Source organism: Aphelocoma coerulescens, chromosome 2 (assembly GCF_041296385.1).
Source record: "Aphelocoma coerulescens isolate FSJ_1873_10779 chromosome 2, UR_Acoe_1.0, whole genome shotgun sequence".
Lineage (NCBI taxonomy): Eukaryota > Metazoa > Chordata > Aves > Passeriformes > Corvidae > Aphelocoma > Aphelocoma coerulescens.
In genome coordinates this window covers 95,606,799-95,622,728 of record NC_091015.1, presented here as the reverse complement: position 1 = coordinate 95,622,728, position 15,930 = coordinate 95,606,799, and the positions used below count along the sequence as shown (strand labels likewise).

The 15,930-nt window shown below is 40.5% G+C and overlaps 1 protein-coding gene across 10 annotated transcripts in view; it reads left to right on the top strand.

The window, feature by feature from the left end:
• Window positions 1–15,930, top strand: part of COBL (cordon-bleu WH2 repeat protein) — a 169,240-nt gene that overhangs the window by 25,497 nt on the left and 127,813 nt on the right. Inside the window, exon 1 of one of the 10 annotated variants that reach the window (XM_069004123.1) lies at window positions 13,390–13,477. The exons of the other annotated variants lie outside the window; for them this stretch is intronic. The gene's annotated coding sequence lies outside the window, so the exon portion shown is untranslated. Of the gene's footprint in view, window positions 1–13,389; window positions 13,478–15,930 lie in introns of those variants that run through there. 10 annotated transcript variants of the gene reach the window in all.

Here is a 15,930-nt window from a genome sequence, read left to right as displayed (position 1 = left end):
GTCTCTCTGACTTGAGTTGCTTTTTGGCTTTTTTTTGAAACTTATGTTTTTGAAAATTCTATGTTTACTAGAACTATTAGAATTTGGTTAATTTGGCTCTTTAAGACCACTGCTGCTAGTGTAGTCTGTGTGAGAAGTTAATATTTTAATGATTGTAATTCTTGGCTTACTGGCATGTATTGAGTAACAAGGCGATAGAAAACCTGAAGTAAAAATGCAGGGATGGGGTTTTGTGTTTCAGACAGTACACAGAGCTTGTCTGCCACCATCCATATGTGTTGCTGCATCCCTGTGCTGTGATAAGAGTTTGTAAGAGGACGCTGCTGTTACTTTGCTTCAGCATTTGACACGGAAGGAGCATTCCCTGAGCTGGATTTCAGAAACTGCTGTTTACTTCTTTAAATATTTGATTTTACTGGATGCTTGTGTGATTTATTTTATCTTTGTATTCATGAAATTTTTGTGAGCTCATTTTAATTAAAGGAGAGATCTAGCTTGTTTGAATGATAGACTTTCAGAGTTTGATTGAAGTTTCTCCTGGTGTACTGCCAGCCAAAGCTGCAGGACAAAGGTAAGACTGAAGCCCTCTTGCCAAAGCCTGAGGCAGCACATGATCCCGTGTTGCTGGCCTTACGACAAGGAATTCTGCCATCTCTGTGCTGCAGGTGAAGCTTCTCATTGGCCTTCATAGTTGTCTTGTGTAGTTGCATAAGGCCCGTCCTGTGTTTGACATGGAGTGGAGGTGACCTGGTGGCTCAGGGTGGGGAGAGATGTACTGGCCTGAGAGTTTTGCATTGTTTTTCTGCGCAGCCTTTTTAGGTCTGGCTTGAACCTGGAGTTTAGTGAGATCTGCTGGTGTTGGCTTCCACACCTTGTTGGTTGGTGTTCTTCTATAGCCAGAGGTTGTATTTTCTCACACAAGGCTTCTTGCACTCAGCCTGGTGCTTAAGTCACTTTTGGGTCTCGGACAGCCCAGGTCACTGGGCATGTTGTCAAAACACTTCTCCTCTTCCACGGTGTCTGAGCACTTTGCTGTAGTACACATGTTTCTGAAGAGGGACAAACTGGATGAGCTTGAAGAGATGGAGGATCTGTCTGGGTTGTGGAGAGATCTGCCTGCAGCAGAGGAATGAATGGAACCTTACTGTCCCGCAGCCTCTGCTTGTGCCTCAGCTGTGGATTCTCAGGCAGTGTTTCTGAACTGGAGAAGTCAAATGGGAAGTTACATTTCTTCTCCGCATCGTCACTTTTGCCAGTGTTGTTGATTTTTAATTGTATGGTGCATCACTGTCAGGGTCTTGGGGCAGCCCCGGTGAGGAGTGAGACAGCCTTTCCAGCTGGCTCCACAGCAGGGCATGACTGAGCCTCTCTGCAGGACTGGGATGAACCCAGCTGGCTGCTGCCAGTCGGGCACTGGGAGGAACATCCACCTTTCTTGTTAGATGTGCTGCAAACCTGTATACCTGTCCTTTAAAGAGTCTTTCCCTTGCCTCATCTCCCTCCCCCCTTCCCCAGTTTATATCAAGAGACTATCTAGGAAAATACTTGGAGGTACATAGCTGTGTTTGGGCTTTGTATGTCTGTGGCTTTTCTTCAGACTAGCTGAAGAAGAGACCACAAAGTGATAAAAATAATTACCTGTAAAAGTTACTTGTTAATACCAATGAAGTCAAAATAAGATTTCCTTTAACATTACTTGTTTCTTTTTTCAGTAGTGAAGATGTTTCGGAAATTTCCTTTTGTACATACACATAATGAAAATGCAAAAACACATTGCTTGTCTACTTGACAGCAATTCTTTGTGGGTGATTGAAGTTTGCTGATTCAAGGGAGAAACTGCTAAGTGAGGTTAGAGTTAGGCTATTTAATTGTTATGATGTGTTTTTTCTATTCATGCTAGCACCGATTCTTCAATATTAATATCATGCATAGAGGGTTTTTTCCATCCTAAGCCTGTTCCATCCTGCTCTGCAGCAGAAATGAAAAGCAATATTATGCTACATTCTGTTTTCTCATTGGTATCCTGAGTGTAGGAAGCTTTTCCTTTTTTTCTTTGTTTTTTTTTTTTCTTTCTGCAAATTTCTTCTGAATCTTCAGATTTCTTTTTGTCTTTTCAGTGCCACCTACTTCTACCAGCTATGCAGACTGAGTGCCCGAAAAGGGTGTGTGGAATTTGTAAGCCCAACCCAGATATTTTCAATTGTTCAAACTCTTCCAAGTTTAAAAATAAGCTGTTAGACTTGTTATGTGACACTATTCATATATGTTTAATTTAGCTGTCATTTGCCAAGACTATCAACATGCCAGATATTCAGTCAAAGAGTAAACTTTTAAGTTATTACTTGCTTTAGAGAAGAGGTGGTGAAATGAAACTCTTCTTCTTCCTACCCTGTCTCTGGACCTAATCCTGTGGCCAAGGACATCTGTGATAAAGCATAGCTTGCTTTTAACAGCAGCATGGTCAGGATAATTGGAATAAGGTTGATGCATTAATAAGTCTTTGGATATTAACAGGGAAATGGGACTGTGTGCAAATAGTACTTTTGGTAATGCCCATATGCACGGCATGAGTACGTGGAAGTGTTTGATTCACTTGAGGTGGCCTTTTTTTGTTGCTGCTTATGTCAGGCATATGTCAGGAGGCATCTGCTTCTGTGTATATATTTGCTGCTTCATGAAAAGCACAGAGAATATGTGATTTTTCATATCAAGGAGCATGGTTTTTGACACTCACAGGCAAAACCTTCTGTGTACTCTGTTACTGTGCTTCTGGACCTAGCAGACAACTGCTCTGTCAAAATAGTGCATCCTCTTGGGAGGAAGCAATATTTACATTATAGCCAACAAATGACACCATCAGAATCACAGAATGAACTAGGTTGGAAAAGACCTTGGAGATCATCAAGTCCAGCCTATGACCTGACACCACCTTATCAAGTAGACCTGTGCCACATCCAGTCTTTTTTTAAACACCTCCAGGGACGGTGACTCCACCACCTCCCTGGGCAGCCCATTCCAATGCCCAGTCACTTTTTCTGTGAAGAAATTTTTTCTAATGTCTAGCCTGAACTTCCCCTGGTGCAGCTTAGGACCATGGTGCACAAATACCTCCATGTCTGTTTCTCTGGCTCTGAACATGGGCAGTGATGCTATACAGATGGTTACGGTTCTCTTATGTCTTCCATTATAGCATGGTAATATTTTTGTCATATAATTTTGTCATCCCCTACTCAGGGTGGGGAAGAAAATGTTTGGTCAGGCAGCTTCCTAAACACATTCATCTTCTGCTGGCTGATCCTGTTCCCAGATGCTGAGATTGAATTTAGCTTGCTAGGAGGCCTGGGGTGACTGCAGTCTGAGTTGGAAATGTCCTTGCTTTGAAGTCAGCATTTGGTGACATCTTTCCATAAAGCAACAAGGAGTGATCAACCAGATCTGCTTGTGCCTGTGTCAGTAGATGTCCCTAATAATTTCTTTATTCATGGTGTTGCAGAGGAAGTTGATAGAAGGTAAAGCAATGCTGTACAGAAGTAGCTGAATCTAAACAGTGAATATAATTTCTGTACTATGTAGTTCTATTTCTCATATATTACTGACTCAGAAGGAGAAATCATGGCTTATAGCCGGATAGTGTTCTTACCACATCAGATATATGTGCATGATGCCATTTGGTTAAGGGGAGAGCAGCCTTTACATGCTGTATGTCATATGAAGGTGTGAAGCTGGCCTGTGTTCGTGTCAATTATGATGTGCAACAGCTGTGGCTGTGGAAATGCTTCTGTGTTCCTGGAAGAAGAGTGCACCCTTCCTTCCCATGCTGTTGTGAGTAGCCCATGCTTAATTCAGCAGCATTTATCCTGAAGTTCCTGGGTCAAGTGAGCTTGCAGGAGTAACTTGGATTGCACCGCTGTTGTTTCTTCAGGGCTAGAATTAGAACACAAGGGAGACAAATCCCTTCCACTTTTGTTTTGGTAGGTGTAACTCTGTGCTTCCCCTGACTTGTTGCTTTGCTTGTTGCTTTGCAGTTTATGCTGGGCTCAGCAGAAGAGATTTGGAGGAACTTGGCTCTGTAAGCTGCATGCAGGATTTTCGTGTCTGGGAAGTCAAATAAACAGGAGAGGGGATGCTGGGTCTGCTTGCTAGCAGTTGAGTGTTCTCATCTCTCCTTGGGAAGCACAGTGCCAGCATGTGTCAAGTGAGCAACTGTTAGGCCCTGGCTCAGGGAGTGCTCTCTGTATGCTGGTAATGTCACCCATTATCACTATGCCACTGGCCTTCCTATTTCAGAGGAGGTGACCAAACGAGTTGTGGTGTGGCAGGTCTGACTTTATCTGGTGTCCTCAGATTTCCTTGACCTCTCTGACTCATTTTAGAATCGGAAATGATAAAAAGTCAGGGTGGTAATACATAAAGATAGCCTTGCTTGCTTTTGTAATTGTTTTTTTTTTCTGTCCCTCCTCCCCCACCCTTTTTTTTCAACACATTAGTTGCATTTGATACTTCTGGTTTTCCATAAGATGTAGTAAGAACATATAAGAGAACTGTGCCTTTGCATGGCTAAAAGGCAGCTGGTTGGATGCCCAGGGCAGTACCATGCAGTCCTCTCCACATCCCAAAGCTTCTCTAGGTGCCATGCTGGTGATGCTCCACGTTCTTCTGGTACTTGAAAGTTGCATTCTTAGTGGGGGAGCCGGCAAGTGGCGATGCCAACACAGAGGTGAAACTGAGCTGTGCTGAGGTTCTGCCAGACTGAAAACTTGGCTTTCTGCAACATCAGTGGCAGAAGTCCTATTGACTTCACTGAGTCCAGGATACCTTTGTTCTGGTTTTCATCAGTTGTGAGGAGGAACCTCTGTAGTCAATCACTTCCAAACTCTTCTTTTCATTCATTGTTGCCAGGTGAGGGCTTTCAGATGGGACAGGCACCCCTACTTCAGCAGAGCCTGCCAACACCTCATGTGACCATGCAGTGCTAGATAGAAGACGAAGTTTATTTAATGATGCTCTTTGCCTGTATCTCTGTATTTTCTTGAAAAATGTTTATTTGTTTTTTCACGAGTTAGTTTGATTTCAGTTTAATTGACAAGAGAGAAAGAAAAGCCTAATGTACTAGTTTTTCATAAGTGTCTAGAAAGTTGGTGGCTGGTAGGGAGAAGAGGCCTTGTAACCACTTTGTAATCAGTCAGGTGACAGCTGCAGGATAAGGTCCGGAGTTGAAGACAGTTATTAAGTGCCCCAGCACTGAAAAGAGCTTGTGAGACTTGCCATCCTTTTTGATATGAAAAGCAGTTCAGACAAGACAAGGAATTTGGAGGAAATTGGATGTCATTAATGCTGCTGTTTCTTTGTTTTTGAAAAGGAGATGGAAGTTTTTTTCTCTTGGTTAAAAGACCAGCTTAAATTACCGTGCTTTTGTTGCTTGCATTTGAGGTATTTGTGCCTCTTGCCACTTCTAGTATGGCAGTTCATTTTATAAGGTAGTCTAATATATCCTGTTTCTTCCTGTGTGGGTTGTGTAGGCTCTGCTGAGTGTGCAGCTGGCTCAGGCATGTCTACAAAATCTTGCAATCACTGTTGTGATGCCCCATCAGTACTTAGAGAGCAGCCTCAAGCATGTTTGCATTGAATTATCTCTGAGTAGCATTTAAAGCTCCCAACAGCAGATGCCTTCATTCTCTTGGTGATGTTTTCTCATGGATAACATGTAACACCATTCCCATGGCTTTCAGTCTGCTGACAGGAAGGTCTTGGTTTTACTCTGTAAAGTCCATAATGGTCTTGACTCTTTCCTGCTTCCTGTGTCCTGAGCCAGTGCCACACATCAGTAAAATGCCCACAATAATCATCTCTGATTTCAATGTGTGTGATAAAGAGGGAGGGTATTTGGCTGCTTCCTCTCTCATCTGATACTGTCTGGGTGTGTTGACATGCCTGATTTATGAAGATTTTCTTCATAATGTGCTCTTGTTTGCACTGTGCAAGGCCTATATCCTTTTTGGTTTTGAGAGATTTAAAATCCTTTAAACATCACATATGCCTACAGGATACATTAAACAGAATTTTAAATGGAAACTAACTAAACAAATGGGGTTTGCTGGCATATAAAAATCATAAAAGACTTCTGTTCTTACCTGATAAATCAGGATCACACTTCAGAGTCCTCCTAATCAGCTGTTTGAAGTTGTAAGTGTATTTATCTGTGCAAACATCTGCAGTGTTCTTTTTGGTCAGGCTTTCTGGTTTCTATATTAATGTAGGTCTCTCACCTCCACAGCATAATTGGAGTAGAGTTTATTACTTAAATTTATTATTTGCATTTAATAAACCAAAATACTTGAATTTTAGTTTAAACCAAGAAGTACTTGATTCCTGTGTCATTTTGAAAGAAGAGAATATCATAAAAGTGAAAGCTAAATACTTGTGATTATCATAAGAAGTTCAACTGAGCAAATCAGCCCCAGAAAAATACAAAGAAAGTCAGCTGAAGCTGTGAGATTTTCTGATAAAAACACGTGTGGCATCCCAGGAGTACAGGGTCTGACAACAGTTTTGACTGTTGTGTTGAAGTTGAATATTTCTTTATTTCATTGACACTGCATTTTTGCTTCCTTAAGCTTCATTTCATATACTGCTGTACATGATTTCTTGCTGTGTGATGGAGTATGTATTAAGGCCGAATTATAAATGCTAATTAAGATGATTAGGGAAGGTAAGGAATGTCCTGGCATCCCTGATTCTGTTTCTTTGCGAGTGAATGTAAACTGTATCTCACAAAAGTGCAGTTAGATCTTTCAGGGGATTTTTTTCTAGCTCTAAAGAGAAGCTTATCAGCCCTGTAGTTCAGGTGCTGGCTTCTTCTGTGACATGCAGTTTTCTACAGTTAAAATTTACAGAAAAACTGTAGATTTAAAAACAAGGGTAGATCGATGCTTTTGTCTTCTAGATCAGGCAATCCAAAGTAAATTGTCTTCTTGTTTATCTTCCAATACGTCACCAGATGTGAGCTTTTGAATATATAGGGAGCAGTGGGCACTGGACGTGGATACAGCCTTCGCCTCTCTGCCCCAGGAAATTTGATGTAAGGTCAGCCATGATAAGATCATGGAGTGTTTCTCCAAGGGCAAGTGAACTTGGGAGGAAGCACAGAGGCGCTTCCCCTTTTAGGAGAGCTCAGTGCAGCTGGAAAATAAATGGCTTTTGTAGTCCTGCCTGCCATGCTTTGTGTCTCTCCTGCCTGGGTCCTTGTAGCTGAAGCAGTTAACTGGGTTTCAGAAGCACAAATGCCTTCTAGCCTGCAACCTCTAAAGACATTGGGGTAGTTGCCATTGATTATTTTAATTTCTGTCTAGAAATACGTTTGTAATGTTTTGAGAAGCCTTTTGGGTCTAAGGGGTGCTTTGGAACTGGGCCAAGATGTGTCTTTACTCTGGCCTTTAACTTTTTGTCTGTTTCCTTTTCTTTGGTATTTAAGGTTTTCTGAAATATCTGTCATCTTGCCATCATTTGCAGACAGATGGGTGGAGGTAGGTGGAATAACATGGGTGTAATTCTGCAAATTCTCCCTTAATGACCATTGCCTGCCTGTTTTTGTGGAATCTGTTTGTATCAGGATTAATAGGTGAAATGAGCTTCAGTGGTGTACTGCTAGAGCATTGTCACTGAATGAGGAATGATGATCTGTCAGCTGACAGTTACAGGTCTTAATGTTCACCATGTGTGTACTTACTTAAACAGGTAATCATGCTAAACAATTCTTCCCCATCTGTACCTCAGATGGACAGTATTTTAAGGCTGCTTCTAGTTGAAACAGGTATTGGTAGGACTAATATTCTATATTAATGTTAATGGTATTCCATTGAATTACCCACTGACTTCTAAGCGTATTATAAAACTTAGGAATTATCCAGCCCAGTAAACCACATCAGAATTTCATTAGCAATGTATGTTGTTTCTCTCTTGATTCTTTCAAAACTATTCCATCTTCTGTGAGAATAAGGCAAGCACTTTACTGCAAGGAGCACTAACCTACAATCTTCAAGCCACTAGAGAGCGATTCTCAGTAAATGGTAGTGAGGTTAAAAGCCTGTGGACACAAAAATAGAGCACACTCTGGGATACCTTTGCTCAGCAATACAGTGCAAATGCACTTTGAAATTGCATCTTAGTTGACAGTGCAAGTCACCGCAGGAGAGTTTATAAATCAGTGTTGCTAAGCGATAAACTTTTATATTTGTTTATTTAAATAGCCTTATTGAAGGTGGTTGTTGAGAAGAGATTAAGAAAGGACAACCACACCAAAATCTGAACAGCACCTATAATTTCAGGGGACACAATGTGCAGTGCATGTGTTTCTGGGACAGCCTCAGGCTTGAGAAACCATACCTTTAGCCATTGACCCCTCTAGGAACAAATAATCTGCTCATTACTGTCATAATTCGCTGTTAATAAACATGATAAAGACTGCTGTTGTTATTGTGACATAATAAAGCCTATTCAAACTGGCAAGGTACCTTTCCAGACCTAGAGAGCTCATCAGGGAGTTGTGGCATCCTCACAAAACCACAGCTGACGGGTAGTAGAGTGAGCGTATCTGAAGGATGCCTGTTTGCTCACAACATGCAGAAGGCCAGCAGTGCTTCCAGCCTGCTTGGAAATACTCTTGCCTTGTTTCATGACAGTGTTTTCCACAGCTGAGCATGGTTAGTAAGAGTCCAGTTAGCCAACATGAACCTGACTATAACTTCATGAATAATGCTGAGAAATCTCGTTAGTTGCTTCGCCTTAAGTGATCTTAACCTTGTGTTTTTCACACTTCAGCTGTAGTATTTGCCCTCTACAGAGAATTCAGTGTGCAAGTGGCTCACTGTATGGTTGTAGCCTGCTATCTGCTTAACTGAACATCTTTAACAGCTCAGTGAAGATTTGAGAGCACAGAGAACAGAACAGAGTGCCCTGGCAACAGGGCTTGGGCATTTTACAGTATAATCACCAGTATTTTGGTTTTCTCTCTTAAGTACATTTGGGATGTTAGCATGGATGGCTTTGGCATTTTGTTTGTTTGGTTTGGTTTTTTAACTAACCAGTGCCATTATGCTTAAACATCAATAACATAAAAATAGTATAGTTCTCTTTTCCCATTGAAGCATACCATGCAAAGCAGCCTGATTTAGTCACAGATGAAGGAACTGGATGATATTTCAGATGAACACGAGCTATGTGATGTTTTCCTTAGTGTTTTCTTTATTTTAATATTATTGTTGCTTGGAATGGAATGAGACTAATAGCTCATACTTGATAAAAGGGGGAAAAACACTGTGAGTTTGTGGATAATGAAGGAAGAAGCTAAAAATACTGGGAGGGGTAGGATTGGATGGCTGTTCACTGAATGCTTTGCACTGCTGCATTACTTTTTTCCCTGAAAGTCAGTTTAACAGCAGTCTTTTGATTTTGGGCAGCATGAAACTGGCAGGCAATTTCAGGTGAGGTGCTGGTGGTTAAACATATTTGAGTCCTAAAGCCTAAATGTTTATTGCCTTTGTTCATATTTTGGTTCATCTGCAGCTTCTCTTCTGGCAGATGTCATTGTGAAAAGAGCAAGGCTTCACTATCCCTACCTGGAGTGCTGTTATTCTACTTTGCTTTTCTAGACCCCATTTTTTTTAAGATTAAAGTTCTTACCCATCCTCCAGCATGAATTGTTGGTGGCATTTTGTTTTGATCACATCTCCCAAGCTAAAGAGTTAAAACTATCTGTGTATCTCTTACTGAGAGATGAGATATCACTGCATTTTAGATTGCAGGTTTTTACCTTCCCAAAACAGAGTTTATCTGTGCTTTCTTGCCTTTAACCTCCAAAGACTTCTGTTGTTCTTCAGCATGTGATTCAGCAGATGAGGCAAATAACTAAATAATGTTAACTGCTCTCCCATTTCATTCATCTTTACTGATATGCAGCCCGGTGGAGTTGTACAGCATGACACCAGCTCGTAGTGTGGTCTTTGCCACACACTGAACGTGTGGGTGGTATCTCAAAAGTCCTGTGATACAGCTATTAGTGATACAGACCTTGCAGTGCTTATTCATGCAGTTTTTTCATTAACTGCAGCGGGCATGTACCCAGATCTTGGGGTTTGGCTGCTTTTTAAAAGATTTTCTTTAGGGCTTGTCTTCTGCTTTGTTTTGGGAACTGATACAGGTAGATCTATTAGGCTCCCTAGTGTGGCAGTGGTTACCAAGTGTAAAGGCATTTGCAGGCTCCAGTGTTATCCTTTGATCAGTTAAAGCCCACCCCATGTACAGGTCCATCCCTGCTTTCACTCTGAGAGAGGGCTTTCTAAAGTAGCAGTGGGGAGCACTGTGTGGCCCATGCCCTACAGGAGGTCAGGTTAGAGTGCTTCTGGCTTCTCCTGGCCCTAAAAATGACTCTGTTATGAAACTGGTATGTCAACTGCTCTGTTCCAGATCTTGAGGGAATGCCTTAGTGACTGGAAGGAGAATTAGGCTTCTGTTGGAGGATAGTACACTATGATTCTTAATCAAAAGTGTGGGTGATGTATAAAAACAAGATTATTTGAGGATACCAGCCATAGGCTAACAAATCCTTTGGCCTTCCTGTCAGAGGGTGAGCCCTCAGTAGCTCATCTACATTGTGCCAGTGCAGGAGTCTGAGTCCTGACTGGGCAGAAACCTGTTTTCTCTTGTTTGACAGCTATGCAATGTTTCACAGGAACCAGAGTGGACAGGTCTCTGCTCTGTATTGGGACACATTTCAGCCTCTCATGAAATGGGTTATATGTGGGGAGATGCCCCTGGTAGCAAATTTTATAACAGCTTATTCACTGGCAGGTCTGAGACTGGGAAACTGCCGCCCAACACTTTTTAATGGTTGGTTGAGTTTGTGAAAAGTGATTGGTTAAGTGGTTGGTTTAGTGGTTGGTTAAGTTTGTGAAAAGTTTGAAATTAGATGTTAGAAACTACTTCCATTAGACTGTATCATCTCACATTGACTTTTGTTTATTTTTCTTTAACTTCACCCTTGGGCAACCATGATTGTATACTTCCATCCCTGCTTCCTCTTCTGCAGATGCACTCATTCTATTTCCTGCTGGTCTTTTTTTTTTCCTTTTCTTCTGGCAAAGAAACTTTATTTTTTAAATATGTAAAGCTGTAGGGTTTCTCATGAGTAGAATCAAATGGAAGATCAAAAATACAATTAAATAACTTTCATTTCTTTGCCAGAAACAAATTATTTTTTCTTGTCTATTTTGGGTGACTTTATCATGCCCGCAAGGAAATAATTTTCATTGTGTCTGTCAGTGTGATCCTGCCTTAAAAACAGGATGATCTTTTAGAAGTAATATGAAATTAAGTAAATGTTTGAAAAGAGAAAAACATAGAATAATTGCATACTATAACAGCCATGGAATTCTGCTAAAAACAAAGCAGCAACTTATTTAAAAATAATGTAGAGATCCCCAGTTGTTGCCTGAGCCATATCTGCTAGTAATCTAGTTCATTACATCTTAGTGTCTGCTGAAGATTTCAGCTCTTTAGAAAGCGTAATATTTGTGTAATATTGTTAATGTTACCAGAATGTTGTAAAATAATACTGGAAACAAGTTAGTACAATAGTAATGCGTTTTAGACCTGTAACTTACTTACTGTATGAGACATTTAAAGGTTTAGGTTACCTGTGTTGCACATAATTGTAACAAATTGGTATATTTAGCCTGTGATAGGCAAAGTAAACTTGAGAATGTTCTTGGATATTTTTGTTTTGTTTTTAGTTTGTTGAATTGGTTAATTTAAATGTTATAGATAACAAAGTGGAATACAGTTCTAGTTATGATGTAAGGCTGTCTGGGTGAATTCAGGCCTCTTTAGTAGTTATGGACGTTATCATGCTCTTCTGGTGTCTGTTCTCAATCTCTCCAGGATTTGTTTGACTTTCGGTTTCCATTTTCAGAATTCATGAGGTGCCTTTATCTTGCTGCTGATCTGTCTGTATTTCCTTTACATTTGTGTTGTGTTACAGTTTTTCTGACCTGCTGCATCTAGAAGCTGAAAGGATTGTTCTTACAAAGAGGGAACTTGGTGTGCTCTTAATTCTGGTATTGTGGTTGTCTCTTTCCTAGCCTGTGATCTGGCTTTTCTTTGCTTTGCCATAAGCAACAAACAAGGAATGAAAAGGAAATGTTCTCTGAAAGATATCTCCTTCACAAGTTGGATCACTGAGCAGGAGTGACTTCTGCTCTGCTGTGACTTGGTGGTTTGGAATATCAGGTGCATGCCTCAGGGCTGGGCTTCTGGCTTTGCTGCACAAGTTGCCAAGGTGAAGGGGGAAAGTGAGTGAACATACTCATCTGCATTTTTTTTCTTGCCTATGTGCACAGATTTCCCCTCAAAAGACGGTAGGAGTACAGTCACCTGAAAATCAAGAATGTTTATTCCCATGTTTCCTGTTTTTCACCCAAAGGACGCTGTGTCTCTATTCGCTCATCACTGAACACTCACATGTTGGTTTATTTCTCCTAATTATGAGATGGGATGTACACAACTGCCACAGAAAAACCTTTTGCACCTGTTCAAGCCTCTTGACCAGACTGCAAATTGACTTGACCACACTGTGCTAGTTGTCCATTATATCAAAAATGAATGTTTTCCATAATTCTGCTATGTGCACAGTTGGTTGATTTTTTTTGTTTGTTTGTTTGTTTTGGGTTGGATTTTTCTTGTTTTTGTTGTTGGGTGGGGTTTTTTGGGTTTCTTGGTGGGCTTTTTTTCTCCTTTTTTTTTTTTTTTTTGTTTTTTTTCCTGCTGTTTTGGAGGGTGGGTGTGCGCGCACATGTGTGTTTGTGCTTTTGTTGTTGTTCTTGCTTCTTTAAAATGAATGGTTAGAGAGAGACTTGGCATAAAATGGAACAGATGCTACAAACTGGTGAATTATGGAGCACTTGCCAAAGTCCTGCTGATGTGCATGGAATGAAGTCTGTCCTGTACCTGTTAAGCTACCTTTGTTTTACAGGGCAGAGAGGATTATTTATTTGGAATGGTGGAAATGGGTAGGACTTCACTGTTTAACTTGCAGGTTTTTTGGGGTTTGTGTGTGTGTGTGTGTGTGTGTGTGTGTGTGTGTGTGTGTGTTGGCGTGTTAGACCTTATCTGAACAAAGGCAATCTGCATATCTTTGCCATGGGCGTGGAAGTCTCAGGACCAGTGCTGTTCAAAACAGAGATCACGTTTTTCTACGATGGGATTGTAAAGTCCAGGTTACATCCTGTTTCTTGGCAGTTATATATTAATAAATTGTAGGTCCAAAGGGCTTGTGTAACCTTGTCCTGAAGTTCATAATCTGATGAAACTTTTTTCATTTCTCTTGCATTTCTTCTGTGCTGAACTACAGAAACACTGGTCTTGTTGGTCAGTTTCCTTGTTTTTCCATTTTGAAAACCTGCTGCTTTAACTGAGAACAGTGCTGGTAGGTTATTTATATATTCTGCCTAATTGTTTCACGATTATATGCATTTTTTCCAGCTTACAGTTAAGTGAGAAGAACTAGTTCAAGCCTCAGCAAAAGCCACTGTACATTTGTGTATTAGAATCAGCTGCTTGTTTTCACTGTCTCTGTCTCAAGGACTGAATGGAAGCATTCGTGTAACCATGAGTTAAACCTGATCATGGATCTGATGTGCTCCCTCTTGTAACTCCTCCTGCAGACTAGAAGCAGGTACAGGGTCTTAACAGGTATTTCAGTAGTGAGTGCACTGAAAGATGTCTGTGGAGAGAAGATGGCTGTTGAACTAAATTTAGGTTGAATTTATCTCACACTGAAGAATGGTATGCAACTTTTTTATTAGTATGTTGTGTTTATAGCGTGGAAAGTACCCTTGCTTCCCATGCTTAAAATAGGCTTTTAAATCACTCACTTTCTTTGTGCATTATTTTAGTGGGGTAACAATAAGGCTTTTATTACAGAGTGCTTTTGTATTGTCCTTTAAAACCATTGTTGCTCTGACAGAGAAAGATGAATTCTTTTTCTCACTCACTTTCAGTATTAACAGGCTTCCAGGCACCTTCTGAATGCAGTTGCTGGAGCCTGTCAGAAAAAGCAGCTGCTCATGTCAAATCCAAGGTAGCTAGATCCGTGGATTTCAGTCTGTGATTCATGGAGCTACATTCTACTACTGAGATGTTTCAGAAAGCTGGCTAGGAAATGCAAATCTGTGCCACATATCACTCCACAAATGTGAACTGCAGAGGGATCTGCTTCCACTGAAATAGTTTGAGATCTGTCATTTGGAAAATGTTGAAAACAAGACATTTCAAGCAGTCTCAGTGAGAATATGTAAGTCGCTATTGTGGAAAAGTTCGTATGAGGTCACCTGAACTGTTGCTAGGTTAGAGAGACTGCAGTGGGAATGTTTTCCCTTTTCCTTTCTCTGATGTCTCTGAAGGAAACAGACCTGCCCTGTCCTTTCTGCACAAAAGAAAAGGGGGATTGTAGTATCTAAAAGGCCCTGTCTGCAAAATGCCAAAAAGAATATGCCCTGTTACATAAAGTGAACATCGCTGGTCAATATATAGCTGATGCTTTTGTTGGTGTGGTGCCTGATTTGCTGACACACTGCCCCCCTCTCACCCCTGGCCCCAAGCAGTTTTATACAAGGTCTGTAACTGCAGAATTGGCTGTGGAGTACTTACAAAGTTTTTTAAAATATTAAAAAAATTAAAATCACACTCTCATTATGGTGTCTGACCTTGTTTGTCTCTTCCCGTAGAAAACCACAGGCAAGTTTATGTTATCGCCAGGGAACAGACAGATAGCTTGTGTAGCATGCTCCCAATTTACTTCCAGCTCTTTCTCTATCTTCAAAACTCAGTCTTTCTTCACTTCTTCCCTAAAGTTTCAAGTGTATACAGCTTCAGTTGATTTCAGCTTTGTGATTATTTTATTACTATTGCTTTATTTCTTCTACCTTTGTTCACTGTGAGATCTGGATTTACAAGGTAAATCATTAATTAAAGCTAGTTCTTCCAGGCTCAGAACACTTGCCTGCTTCTTTTCTTCCTACCCCCTTTGGTACTTTGTCAGGAGCACTGTGTTGGAATTACCTCCTACGTTACAGAACAAGCTTTAAAAACAAAAAATGAAAGCTTGTTTTAAGAAACAAGTTAAACTCTATAGCTACTTATATTGATGCAGTTGATATTATTAAGGGCAAGAATTACATGATTTGTAAATTGATGTGAAGTTCTTAAACAGCACAACTGTAAGGCTGTGTTGGCATGAATCTGGATGTATGCAAAATTCCCTTGTCTCTCACCACCTGCTTACAAATAACAACTGTGGCTAAACGTAAAGGGATCTGAGGAGAAGATGAATCCCAATTTCTCTTTTTTTTTTTTTCTTCAATAGACAAATAAGTTAAGAGTCTGGTTCAGGGAGAGTCAAGGTAATTAATTACTTCTCAAAGGCCTGAACTTATCATCACCTCGATGGAGTGAAGTGTAGGAGCTGCAAGCTAGTGACTGATGACTTCATGCCTCACTCATTGTATACAGGATAAAAACTGAATGTTCAAGGAAATTGCTGACGAAAGAGAAATTTCTGTGTGCTAGTAAAGAAGGCAGTACCTCTCCCTGCATATCTGTAGAAAATGCTATTTGTCAGGCACACAGGAAAGGCAGTATCTTCATCACTGCTGATTTTACACTGCCTTGCTTTGGTTTCACTGAAATGTGCATTTTCGAGGAAGTGTGAAGAATTTTTGCAAGTTGAGACATGTCGCAGAGATTGTTGGTCAAATGCAAATACTGATTGAAAAGTATGGAGGGTTTCAATTGCTTCTGAACACATTTTTTTGTTGGTTTGGTTTGGGTTTTTTTTGTTAATGTGAAATAACTATTACTTTTTTCCTCTGCCAGGAGCTT